Here is an 11,499-nt window from a genome sequence, read left to right as displayed (position 1 = left end):
CTCTAAGCACTTTGCAAACGTTCATTAAGACTCCCAAGAGATCTGCAAGCAAGGCTAGTATTATCCCCACTTTACAGATGGGGAAACCATGACACAGAGGAGCTAGCAGCCAAAATGTCAAAAGTGGCCACTGATTTGTGGGCACAGTTTGAAACCCTTTAGGTCTGGTTTGCAGAGTTGCTGCCTCCCTCTGCTTCCAGTTTGAGATGTGCTTGGCACATCTGAAAATCAGCCCTTAAGACCTCTCCCATCAGGTGAGAAACTGAGGCCACCAAAATCAGAGGTCACTATTGAAAATGTAGCTGTGACTTGCCCAAAGTCACGAGCAAAGCCAGGAGCAGAACCCAGGAGTCCTGACTCCATGTCCAGCGCCTGCCTTTTTCCTTCATATCTAGGCAACAAAGGACCTGAAGTTCATTTCCTTCCACTTGCAGAATTCCTGGTCTATCAACAAGATAACTGAATCAATCGGTTCCCAAAACCTGGGCCAGTGAGAAGAAAGCCTGCCATGTCCTTGGCATGTGGAATCAATCTATACCTTAAATAGAAAAATATTGATAATGCAGTCTCCAAGCTGCTGCAGCAGACATATTTATGCCCCTAATTATACACACCATGAGGAACGTCCCCTGAATTTAGTATGTTTTTGATTTTGTAAACTCTTGTTGCTCGGGGGAAAACTCATGTACTATTTTTATGTCTCTCTATTTTCCCATTGTTCTAGCCCATTCGCGGATCATCTTTCTTGGACATTGTGGTCTGTGGTCCTAGCAGATCCTGTTCTTTCTCCTTATAAGGAACTGAAGTGTCATTTCATGCACTAAATGACTGCCCCTCCCCCCGGCTATGCTTTAGCAATGAATCTTCATGAAAGGACAATTTATAGGAAACAAAGGTAAGATGGGAAGCCCTGAACTGAAGAGATTAACAAGTGAAAAGGGGGAAGCATTAGGAGAAATGATAGGGCTGTCTAATGAGAACCTAAACTGGACACTCTGACATTGATAGAAATCAGAGTTTTGTTAGTTAGGGGAATGTTAGACCCCATTTACCTCCCCAAAGTTATGGGTACAAATTGATGTTCATCGCATGATCGGTACTAGCATAACTGAAGTCCTACATTTATCCCCAGAGAAGCCAGCAAGACATCCCAAGATTCAGCACGTGGTGCCACCTCTGCATCTCAATCTTGATCTGCAGAGACCATTTGTAGGGGTGGGAGAGGATTCCTGTCTGCCTCAACCTTCTTTAGGCAAATCCAGCAGTGTCTAGGTGCTGGAATCCAGGCTGATCCCTGATGCAGCGGGAGAGCATAATCTCTCCACAAAACCCTCCCCTTTGCAAATGCAGCGTGGAACCAAGGGCAGGAAGAGGCATGTTGGAGGTGGGAAGGGGTGTGTCCAGAGCACTCTAAACTCTGGCTATTCTGTGTTGCTGGACAGCTCCATTGGGACCCATTGGAGGCAGCGTAAATTAGACCAGCTCTTTATAAGAAGCCAGACAGTCCCCAGCCAAGCCCAGAATTTGCTTAACTTTAAGCACATGCTTAAGTCTCTTTGACGTCAACATGTGTAACTTATCAGGGCATTATATGTCATTTTAAATTCCTTGAGCAATTCAAGACTGTTCTGTACCTACAGTATGCAGTGTAGTTTTAGCCATGTCAGTCCCAGAGACAAGGTGGGTGAGGTAATATCTTTTATTGGAAAACTTCTGTTGGCAAGAGAGACAAGAACAAAATAGATTTGTCTAAAACATCAGGCAAAAAACCTTCACAGGTTGTGACTTCAGAATGCAAATACTTGTGCTGCATAAATTGGAATGCTGCAGATTTTAGGATTTGATTTATAAAAGAAGAAAACAAAACGGAGGTTTTGTTTTTTTGTTTTTTTTGCAAATTGTCACATCATAAAACACATATCCATGAATAGTTCTGGTGCCATATTCTGATTTTTTTTTGATAGTTTATAGAAAACCAGTATTTCTAAAACCTGCAATTTTTTTGACATCTGTATGATCTTTATTAGAGCTAGATGAAACACTTCACGTGGAATGTTTTCCTTCTGGAAAATATGGATTTGTTAAAACCAAAGTTTTTGTGGGGAAAAATGATTCTCCACCCCCACATGTTGTATGCACTGTTCCCAGGATATGAGAGAGACAAGGTGGGTGAGGTAATATCTTTGTATTGGACCGGCTTCGGTTGGTGAAAGAGACAAGTTTAAACTGGTCCAATAAAAGATATTACCTCACCCCTTTGTCTCTCTATCTTTCCCACATGAAATTTCAAAACTGAAAGTTTTCACTTGTAATTTACTTCATGTTATTTCTTTTTGGTTTAAATAGGCGAAAGCAAAACAAGAGTTTTAAACTAAGTTGATTTGAATCAAAATTGTTTCTTGAGTGAGTTTGAAACTTCCTCTGGGAAACCAAATTTTGAACAACAAATTTTCATGGGGATAAAAACTGGATTTCCAACTAGCTCTTGTCTCAGTTACTGATATATTTAAAGAAATGACTGGGTGAAGACAGATACCAAAACAAAGTAGCAGACCATCATCATTTAGTATGCATTTCTGAAATTTCCATGAAAATTCATCTAAAAGCATCAAAAATTAAATTTCTTTCAACTCCAGTAAGTCACAATAAAACTGGGTTTCTGTCATTTTTTAAAAAATTAGAACAGTTTAAAATTTGTTTTTCCAAATGTATTCAGTTTAAATAAACAAATCGGAAATCCTGTTTTTTACAATATAATTTGAAAATCAAGCATTGTAATGGAGTTGCCTGTTGATACCATTGTACTGTCTCTGGGAGCAGAATTTCATAGATTCATAGTTATTCTTTGTATTTAGTCAGTACCCAGGGACACCAATCTTGCACCAGAACCTCAGTGTGCCAGGCACTGTACAAACTCTCACTCCGTCCTTCAAAGATTCATACTTGCAAAGTCAGAAGGAATGAGATTGACCTCGGGCCTAATGCAGGCCAGAGGCAAATGCTTTAATTTCTTTTCTCTTGTTAGCCTCACAGCCCCACAAGGCGGAGGCTTGACTCTAGGACCTTTAACACCAAAGATCAGCTTGTTACCACTTGGGCTAAACCAATGAGTCCAAAGATAATGACTAATTGGGGGTACCTCAATGACTGGGGGCCCATTTGAGACACCTTGGGCCTAATTATTTTTTCAGAGTTTTCCATGACTTAGAAGTACAAATTCCATTGATCTGTCTGCTGAAGTCAGATAGGCCCAGATCCTCAAAGGCTTTTAGGTAGCTAACTCCCATTGGTTTCAATAGTGGAGGAGGGCTAGACATGTGAATGCCTTTATAGGATCTGGGCCTTAGGTGCTTTTGGAGATCCAGAGTGTCTAAATGGGAGCTGAATTCTTCTGTCTATAAATGGTCTCACTCTCCATTTCACATGTACAATCTCAATGAAGAGGGAAGTGAACCTGATGCCAAGCAACTTGATTTCATTTCAGCCCCGGCTGTGCATACTCTGGGTAGTAGTGTTGTTTTTTTCCATGTGTGTTTATATATTATTTATTCATCATTATTTATAACTGACTGTAATGTGTTACTGTCTTTGTGGGGCCTGTAATTACCTATTGCTTTTGCGTAAAATCAATAAAAAGTTTGAAGGCAGGAATTCACACAGTGTTTAACGCTATCTATTTCTGGGGGGGGCCTCTGAGTTCACAGGCCACTCATGCATGGTGGGAGGAAAGCAGGTCAGCATTTTACCCCTTGTTGGTGTCTGGGAGCAGAGCTGTCTTGGATAAAAGCTAAATTCAGAGAGAAAGAACACTCTGATGAAAACTCTCTCCAGGCTCACCATGCACTTAGGCTCCATCCTTGAGAAATGCTTAAGAGAGCACTTTGTATGTACAAAGCCCTGCATAGGCATTAACTAATTCACCCTTAGAATACACCTATGAGGTAGGTGTCTGTGGGTTTGTCTACACAGGGAGTATTCCTGAATAGCTATTCCAGAATAAAGGGCTGCCCATAAATTATGTAACGCTTTAGGGGGTGGATGGGGCCGTAATTCTGGGTGTCTGTTTCAGTGTTACAAGGGGGTGGATTGGTCTCGAAAATCACCAAAAAAGTTATGTAATTTATGGACACACCCTAACTCCCTCTAAGGATGTTTTTTTTCCAGAATAAGAGACCCTTATTCCGAATTAGTTTACCCTAATATTCTGTACCACAGTGAAGAGTTGTTGTTGCTGGAGCCCAAATTTTGCTCTGAATTACACTGAAAGCAATGGGATCACTCTAGATTTATGAGTGGAACTGCCAACAGGATAAAACCCAGCATCTGGCTGTCTTGTATGCACACAAATTTAGCCACGATTCCCTGATGTGCATCTCTCTAATCATCCGTTCTTCTGTCTTCTTTCTCCTCCCCTTTCTTACTGCTGTTTCATTCTCTCTCTGAACCCTGCCCTCTTACCCCCTCCCTGATGGATAAGTGCTGACTCAGTAGCTGATGAATTCAAAATGTGATGAGCCCCCACATACAAGTCTTCCTATTGCAGCACAGTGGGGCCCTGCAGCTGGATTGCCACAGCGTGGCTGAGCTCAGCCCCTGACACTCCTTCTTTGAAGCAGACAGAGTCTCTCTCTGTGTGCGTCTCCCCTAGGAAAGCTGGCTAGGAATGACACATGGCTCATGCAAGATGAAGGAAGGGCTTCCCCTCCTGATAAATACACAAACACAGCCCAGCTGGCTCGCTAGCCACACAGCTGAGCTGTTCAGATTAGTGCAGTCTGTAACTAGGAAGTGTTTTATTCTTGCATGATACAGGAATGTCCCAATACTGCTGTGAACGGACCCAACTCAGCTCCCCTGAGCCAAACTCCCTCCTGAGGCTCAGGGTGTTACAAATCTGGGCCTGAATTTTGCCGCTTGAACCCCTGTCTAATTTCTATGCGACCAGCAACAAACACCTCCCATAAAACTGTGGATCAGTGTTCAGCACCTCCTGCTTGGGTTTTTGTTCTGCAGTGTCCCTAGAGCTAATTGTTTAGAAGTAAACGCACATATATAAAGTTCTGGGGGGTTAACAATCACTTAGACCTGCAGTCCCATAAGGGTGACTATCCAGTAGCATAAAAAAAAATCATAGGCAGGGACTAATGAGCTCAGCCAATCAATAAATCAAAGCAATAGCAAAGCCCCTTTTGCCCTCAACTCCTTAGCAATGTCCCACTAAAACCCTAGCAGATGGTTTTTTGCAGCATGCCTGGAGAGCCATCGGCTTGGCAGCTATTTCAGACCAAGGGCATGGAACGTGTTCCAGAGTCCCTCCCTCTCCAGCCCCCTCTCTCCAGCTAGCATGGGGCTGGAGGGATCCAGAATGGGGGGACACTACCAAACCTCTGAGAGATGGGGCTTGAGCAGATGGCTGGAGCATTTTAGTTGTGGCCTTTGAAAATGCACCTCAGACCTGGGGAGAGTCACATCTCTCTTGTCTATCAGCTTCCCTGCCCCCAAAGCAGTCTCCATACTGGTTCCTCCCTGCCCTATTCCTGACTGCCCCAGCCCAAGAGAGGGTCAGGAACAGGCAGTGAAGCCAGGTCATGCTGGGGGTTCAGGGCACAGGAGGAGGGTGGTTGTGGTGGCAGGGAGGTGGGGCAGGGCAGGGCTCACTCCAGTGACTAGAAACCCTCCCTCTTTTTTAGAGGCCTCATCTCCTTGGAGACCAGATATGCTGGATCTTAAACCTTCCCCCTTGGCATGGAGTCCCTTGGGCTCCTGCAGGACCCCAGGAAGTCAGCCAGGACCTGGGTGTTAACCCTAGGAGGTCAATCTCTTAAAGATCAAAGCCATGAAGAAGATTTGACTTACTGTAGCTGTGTCCCAGCCCAACTGCAGATACAGCCCATCTGACCAGGTGTCTCTGTCTGCCTGACTCTGCTTTACACCACCATTATATTCCTCCCCGTGGGCCAATTGCTCCATCAGTGTCAGGCTGTTCGCTCAGGGCTGGGCAGAGAGCAGTATGTGGGCCTAGGAAAATGCATTGGGCTTTTGAGGATTGAGTATCCCTGGAGGGTAGAGAGTATGGGGGCTTGGGGAGGGGAGATCACAGATCTAACTGCACGGGGCTCCTGCTTTCTGTCGCATTCTGCAGATCAACCCCACAGCCTGTGAGCCGGGGCAGCCAATGCCTGAAAGGAGGGTTATTCGAGCCCAGAACCCTGGAGCGGAAGCTGTTAACCCACGGGTAATGGAGACAAGAGGCCCAGTTCTCCACTCTCTCACTCCAATGTAATTCCCTTGACTCCTGATTTGCATGGGCGTGAGATCTGAATCAGGCCCAAGGGGTTGAGTTCCAGAACCCTTGAGGTGGAGGGGTTTCCCTATGATTTCCATTGTAATGCAGTCCAGACCCAGAGCTCCTGTACAGTGGCTTCTCCAGTGCCTATGTCTGGGTCCCTCAGATTTGAAGGTCAGATTCAGAAGGGATGCGTCAGTTACAGCTGGGGAAGTGGAAGTTCCCTGTAACTTACACACTGTGGGGCTGGGAGGTGGTAGGAGTTAAGAGAAGGAAAGATAATTTCATAGATTCATAGATACTAAGGTCAGAAGGGACCATTCTGATCATCTAGTCCGACCTCCTGCACAGCGCAGGCCACAGAATCTCACCTACCCACTCCTACGAAAAACCTCACCTATGTTTGAGCTATTGAAGTCCTCGAATCGTGGTTTAAAGACTTCAAGGAGCAGAGAATCCTCCCTCAAGTGACTTGTCCCCATGCTACAGAGGAAGGCAAAAAACCTCAAGGGCCTCTTCCAATCTGCCCTGGAGGAAAATTCCTTCTTGACCCCAAATATGGCGATCACCTAAACCCTAAGCATATGGGCAAGATTCACCAGCCAGATACTACAGAAAATTCTTTCCTGGGTAACTCAGATCCCATCCATCTAATATCCCATCTCAGGGGATTAGGCCTATTTACCCTGAATATTTAAAGATCAATTAATTACCAAAATCACATTATCCCATCATACCATCTCCTCCATAAACTTATCGAGTAGAATCTTAAAGCCAGATAGGTCTTTTGCCCCCACTGCTTCCCTTGGAAGGCTATTCCAAAACTTCACTCCTCTGATGGTTAGAAACCTTCGTCTGATTTCAAGTCTAAACTTCCTGGTGGCCAGTTTATACACATTTGTTCTTGTGTCCACATTGGTGCTGAGCTTAAATAATTCCTCTCCCTCTCCGGTATTTATCCCTCTGATATATTTATAGAGAGCAATCATATCTCCCCTCAACCTTCTTTTAGTTAGGCTAAACAAGCCAAGCTTCTTAAGTCTCCTTTCATAAGACAAGTTTTCCGTTCCTCGGATCATCCTAATAGCTCTTCTCTGTACCTGCTCCAGTTTGAATTCATCCTTTTTAAACATGGGAGACCAGACCTGCACACAGTATTCCAGGTGAGGTCTCACTAGTGCCTTGTATAATGGAACTAAAACCTCCTTATCCCTACTGGAAATACCACTCCTGATGCATCCCAAAACTGAATTAGCTTTTTCCTGTTCGTTTCTTTCCCTGAGGTGCTGCTCATGTCTAGCCCTGGCGCGTGGAAGTTACACCAGTGTAGATGCCTCCAGCCCCACCTTGCACATCACCTCTGAATGGGGGCCTTTGAGGATGTGGGGATTGTTTCAGGATCCATGACACCTGGAGTCGATTTGTAAACTCCCCGGAGTTTGGAAGGCATTCCCAGGGATCAGCAAGGGACTTGTGTATTACTAGAGAGAGGGTGGGTTTGCCTGGATCGGGAAGCACAAGATTAATCATCTCCTTGTTCTGGATCTCCCCCATTGTAGCCACACTGCTCTGCCCTACAACCAGGCAGATCTCCCCATTGCAATCTTCTCAGCATTAGCAAAAAGAAAAGCTTGGTTTATCACCTCTGCTTCCAGCTTCAAGAGTTTGATCCTTGAGTGGGCACTGGGCTCTTGTCCCAAATACCAGCTCTGCCAAGTATAACTGAGGACCCTGCTCCCAAGCTTCACCCCGGACAGACAACTGAGCGGAGCCAGCAAACCAAACTTCAGATCCTGCCCTGGGATGGGATGCACATGTGATGCTACGTCTGGCTGATGAAGAACAATACAGACTAACACGGCTGCTACTCTGAAACCCGAAGAACAAACCATATCCTTTGTTTAATTTTATTGGACTTGAGCGAAAGGCTCTGAAAGAGGGACTTTCCTAAAGATCCTTTGTAGCTGCTCATCAGAGCAGACTGAGCTGCCCAGAAGAATACAGCCGCCCCACTCGTGCTGTTTGACCCCATTCGCTTTGGCAGGTCGATAGCTCGTGTTTGTGAGAGGAAACCGATCAATATGGCATAGTCCCTACTCCACAGCAGCAGGAAGGCTAGCAATGGCAGGAAGGCAGCCCAGAGCTGTCTGCAGGGAGGTACCACCTCTTCATTACAAGCTGGTTAAGGAGGGGTATTTAACTTATGGGCGAATGCCCAGCTGCTCTTAGCAAGGTGAAGCCCGTCACGCCGCATCTCGCAGCTAAGCAAAGTGTAGTAACAAGGGCTATAAACCAGTGCTACAGTCATCATCTGAAAAACACACGCGCAGTCGTGCTACTGCCTTCAGCGGTGGGTGCTTCATTGCCAGGAAGATAGATTCAGCTGGAGGCAGTTCAAAGGAGAGCGTCAACAAAACCATCGGGGAGCTGCAGGGCTTGATTTGCGAGGCAAGATCAGAAGAATTGAAATATTTTGGCTGAGCAACTGCTCTGCAAGACCCTGGTCTCTGCTTGCAAATGCCGGAAGGGGGCAGAATGCACGAGGGTGGGTTTAACAAGGCACCGCGGGATGGGCAATGGGGAGGAAACCGGCGAAGGACAATAACGCACAAGTGGGGGGATGTCTCTTGGGACTGGGGTGTCTGAATGCTGATGCCGGGGGGTGGTGAAACAGCCTCCTGGAGCGATTAAAAACTAAAGTGGGGCAATGGACTGGAGACTGGAGGGAACAGGGGAAACTCCTGCACCAGCCGGGTTTAATTTCTCACTCAGGCAAAAATCCCACAGAACTCACCTAGGGGTGGGAGGGTTTGGCCTTCTTGGATGCTGCCAGGTTGTGGATCCTGGCTGGAGAGCAGGACGGTATCTTAATTAAGGCCAATCTCCTCCTTTGGTTTGGTTTTTCATTCACCCATTTCCAGCGAACTCCAGAGTGGGGCCAGATCCTTAACTCTGCTTCCCTAGGCCAAAATCCCATTGTCTCCCAATAAGGACTGGGGAGGATCGGGTACATAGGTTGGGGGTGCAGAAAGGAATTCACAACGTCCCCCTCTCCTCCCCCCTCCTGCAACACCCTCCCCTCCCTTGAGTTTCATCCTAATTCTCCACTTGACTTTGGGGATCAGGCTCACGTTCCCCCATGCCTTGCCCTGCCAGCTGCTGCTGGAGCCATCTGACTTCGAGAGCTCCTTGTCCCCTGGGGTTAGGGGACATTTTGGGAGGGGCAGGAACACCCAGTGTGAGCTGGGTAACTCTCAAGCTGACAGGTTTCAGAGTAGCAGCCATGTTAGTCTGTATTCGCAAAAAGAAAAGGAGTACTTGTGGTACCTTAGAGACTAACAAATTTAGTAGCTCACGAAAGCTTATGCTCAAATAAATTTGTTAGTCTCTAAGGTGCCACAAGTACTCCTTTTCTTCAAGCTGACATGCGTTTCCAAAGTCACAATGAAGGCCAGTAGTGGTGTGATGAGCCCCACAGAGAGCATTCAGCCGGTGTCACGCTCCGCTGAGTCGTGCTGGATGCCAGCTCCCCGCTCAGAGGCAGAAGATTGCTGCTGAGATGGAGGAGAAGCAGGATTTCCAACCGCCTCCTCTCACAAGGGCACAGTTAGCTAGTCAGTGGCCGCAGGGTCAAGGCAGGGGAGGAAGTAAGACAGGGTTTTCTTCTGATAAACTCAAACTCCGAGGCCCAAGAGAAGAGCGCCCAGCCAGCAGGAGGCTGCAGAAACCAGGTCTGTGCACAGAGGAGGGAACTTGCTGCCAATCAAGGAATCAACTCACCTTTTTCTTTCTTATTATGTGTATTATAGTAGCACCTACTGACCCCAACTGAGGTCAAGGCACCTTTGTGCTTGGTGCTGTAAAAACCCATAGCAGCAGACAGCCTCTGCTCCAAACAGCTGGCAATTCAAACAAAGGGAGTGTTCTATTGCTCCTGCATTACAAATGGGGAAACTGAGGCAGGGAGTGATTTTTTTTTTAAGTGACTTGCTCAAGGTTTCACGAGGAGCCTGCAGCAGACCCTCGGAAATGAGCCCAGATCTCCTGAGCCCCAGAGCAGTGTGGTAGCCCCAAGACCACCCTTCCTCGCTTGCAGTGAGGGACAAGGGGAATTTTACCTTAATAATAACAACAGCACTACAGTGTTCTCCAGTAATGGCCCCAAACAGTGTAGTTAGTGTTTAATTTATAAAATACACTACCATAATCTCTCCACACTCTATGGTAGCGCCCTGGTAAAACAGGATTCTTCCAATTCTCCCCTGCAGCATGGGCCCAGCGACCCTAATGCCAGCATCCCTGGCCAGTATATGGGGAACTGCTTGCCCCAATATAGGGCAATTCTCTGGAAGTTAGGGCCTGGGTAGTTCCTCCTTCACACACCCCTTCCTGCTGCCAATGTAGGGACAGGGATTGGAGGGAAAAGGAATGTGACTGACTGGCAGTCCCTGGTTGATGTATCAGCCCCCGGGGACCATCAGCAGCTGGACTCGTTTAGAGCAGCCTTCAAGCTGCTCTGAATTATGCCGCACACCCGGGCTGCACACAGCTGGCCTAGTTTCAGGAGGGGGCAAGAGACACTTCCTTGCTCCTCTCCCCGCCAAACTGTACTGGACACGTCTCCACTGTAACGGAGGGTCTGGCCAAAACATTGTGGACCATTCTTAAAGAAGGGACTCTGACGTCTTTGGGACCCTGGCTGCACAAGGGCAGTCTCCAGTCTTCCTTCCCATCTGGGCAGCCCTCTCCATACCAGCAAGCTCTGACTTAAAAGAGGACCAGTGGGATGGGCAGGTGAAAGGGGGAATTTAGAGGTCATCCTCCTCTTTGGGCTTTCTCAGGCTGCCTCAGCCCAGGGCACCAAGCCCCCGATGGAGGCTTCTCGGTGCTGCTGTACTACAAATAAAGAATAAAACAGACAGGAGCAAAGGCGGACAGATAGATGGGCGGGGGGCTGGATGCTGGGCTGTGGATGAGACGGAGGGGTGGATGGATTTGGGGGAGGGGGGTGTATGGCATAGGGTGGGTAATACAGAAGGAGCCCAACCAGTTCAACGGCCCTGTGTGCAGCCCTTCTCCTGGAAACCCAGTCCATTAAACTGTGTCTCATTCAGCTTTTCCAGGGCCATGAATGGCAGCTGGGGAAGGGAGCTGGAAGCTGCCTGCTGGTTCTTTGCAGTTTTGTGCATTTCCCAGCTAATTGTCTGGCAGGT

Source organism: Dermochelys coriacea, chromosome 27 (assembly GCF_009764565.3).
Source record: "Dermochelys coriacea isolate rDerCor1 chromosome 27, rDerCor1.pri.v4, whole genome shotgun sequence".
In the NCBI taxonomy this organism is placed as follows: Eukaryota; Metazoa; Chordata; order Testudines; family Dermochelyidae; genus Dermochelys; species Dermochelys coriacea.
This window is presented reverse-complemented; position numbering follows the sequence as displayed.